This window comes from Mandrillus leucophaeus, unplaced genomic scaffold, assembly GCF_000951045.1.
Source record: "Mandrillus leucophaeus isolate KB7577 unplaced genomic scaffold, Mleu.le_1.0 Scaffold1, whole genome shotgun sequence".
Taxonomy (NCBI): domain Eukaryota; kingdom Metazoa; phylum Chordata; class Mammalia; order Primates; family Cercopithecidae; genus Mandrillus; species Mandrillus leucophaeus.
The window spans coordinates 9,632,631-9,635,164 of NW_012098097.1; positions in this window are offsets into that span (position 1 = coordinate 9,632,631).

A 2,534-nucleotide genomic window follows, 5' to 3' on the forward strand; every position below is an offset into this window, starting at 1 on the left:
CGCTCTGTCGCCCAGGCTGGAATGCAGTGGCCGGATCTCGGCTCACTGCAAGCTCCGCATCCCGGGTTCACGCCATTCTCCTGCCTCAGCCTCCCGAGTAGCTGGGCCTACAGCTCGCCACCTCACCCGGCTAGTTTTTTTGTATTTTAGTAGAGACGAGGTTTCACCATGTTAGCCAAGATGGTCTCGATCTCCTGACCTGGTGATCCGCCTGTCTCGGCCTCCCAAAGTGCTGGGATTACAGGCTTGAGCTACGGCACCTGGCCTCTTTTCTTTTCTTTTTTTTTGAGACAGAGTATTCTCATGTCTCAGCCTCCTGAGTAGCTGGAATTATAGGCATCGCCACCACTCCCGGATAATTTTTGTTTTGTTTTTGAGACAGAGTCTCAGTCTGTTGCCCAGGGTGGAGTATAGTTGCATAATCTCAGCTCAATGCTGACCTCCACCTCTTGGGTTCAAGCAATTCTTCTGCCTCAGCCTCCGGAGTAGCTGGAACTACAGGCGCCCGCCACTATGCCCAGCTAATTTTTGTATTTTTAGTAGAGATGGGGTTTCACCATATTGGCCAGGCTGGTTTTGAACTCCTGATCTCGTGATCTGCCTTCCTTGGCCTCCCAAAGTGCTGGGATTACTGGTGTGAGCCACTGCACCTGGCCTAATTTTTGTATTTTTAGTAGAGACAGGGTTTCACCATTTTGGCCAGGCTGGTCTTGAACTCCTGGCCCCAAGTGATCCTCCTGCCTTGGCCTCCCAAAGTGCTGCAGGGATTACAGGCATGAGCCACCATGCCCGGCCTGTACTTTCGTTTTCAATAAGTCTCTGCTTTTGTTGCTTTATTCTTTTTTTTTTTGTGAGTTTTGTACAATTCTTTAAGACACCAAGAACCTGGACACCCTCCACCAGTAACAAAAGGATTTTATCCCAAAATATATTTCTTTCTTTCTTTTTTTGGGGGGGATGGAAGCTTCGCTCTTGTCGTCTAGACTGGAGTGCAATGGCGCGATCTCAGCTCACTGTAAACTTGACCTCCTGCCTCAGCCACCCTAGTAGTGGGATTACAGGCACCCGCCACCATGCCCAGCTAATTTTTGTATTTTTAGTAGAGACGGGGTTTCACCATGGTGGCCAGGCTAGTCTTGAACTCTTGACCTCAGGTGATCCACCCACCTTGGCCTCCCAAAGTGCTGGGATTACAGGCCTGAGCCACCTCGCCTGGTCTCCCAAAATACATTTCTTTGACATATTTTGAAATGGCCCTGCAAAGCTTTCTTTTATGGGGGAAATCTGTGTTTTGTAGAGAATCCCCTTCCCTTCTCAGGTCTCTCCGGAGAGACTGGCACCTGTGACATTCACAGCTCTTCTCTCGGAAGCCTGCTACCTGAAGGCTTCATCTACAAGAGAAGAACTTTGGCATCCACAACTGCCCGCCACTTACCATAACTCAAGCTGATTTCAGCTCTTCAGGCAGAGCTTAACCTTTTCAACCAATTGCCAATTAGCAAATGTTTAAATCTACCTATGACCTGGAAACCACCCCCCCCTTCAAGATGTCCCACCTTTCTGGGCCCAGCCAAAGTATACCTTACCTCTGTCCATTTATGTCTTTTCCTGTAACTTGTCTTCCTAAAATGTATAAAATCAAGCCTTAGGCTGGGCACAATGGCTCACGCCTGTAATCCCAGCACTTTGGGAGGCCGAGGCGGGCAGATCACTTGAGGTCAGGAGTTTGAGACCAGCCGGGACAACATGGCGAAACCCCATCTCTACTAAAAATACAAAAATCGCACTGGGCATGGTGGTTTATGCCTGTAATCCCAGCACTTTGGGAGGCCGAGGCGGGCAGATCACTTGAGGTCAGGAGTTTGAGACCAGCCGGGACAACATGGCGAAACCCCATCTCTACTAAAAATACAAAAAATTAGCTGGGTGTGGTGGTGTGAGCCTGTAATCCTAGCTACCTGGGAGGCTGAGGCAGGAGAATCGCTTGAACCCAGGAAGTAGAGGTTGCAGAGATCACACCACTGCACTCTAGCCTGGGCAACAGATCGAGACTCTGTCTCAAAAAAAAAAAAAAAAGCTGGGTACAGTGGCTTATGCCTGAGCCTGCCTGGAGGTTGCTGTGAGAGCTAAATGAGATGGAGAGTGGATGACAAGGAAGAGTGAGGTGCCCTGTGCGGTCCTTCATGTTTTCCAGGAATTATGAGAGCTCACTGCTGAGAATAAAATGCACCCCCAATTATTGGTTCAGGGAACCACCCACTGAGGGGGCTGACTGGGAGATACCTCTCAGCCCTGACACTGTCAATCCTGTGTGGAATTGAGAATTCCACTGGCTTTTGTCCCTGGTTCCTTGGAGGTAACTTCTAAATCCTCGGAATTTCCTGAGTGACAGTAGTGTCTGTGTTAGTCATGATCGGGCCTTGGAGGACACCCAGTCGTTTATGCAAATGACTCAAGGTCCAGGAAGACCAACTACGAGAATAGAAGGCTGTGGCTCTGGAGCCTGGGTGATGGAAGGTGATTGAGGCTACAGT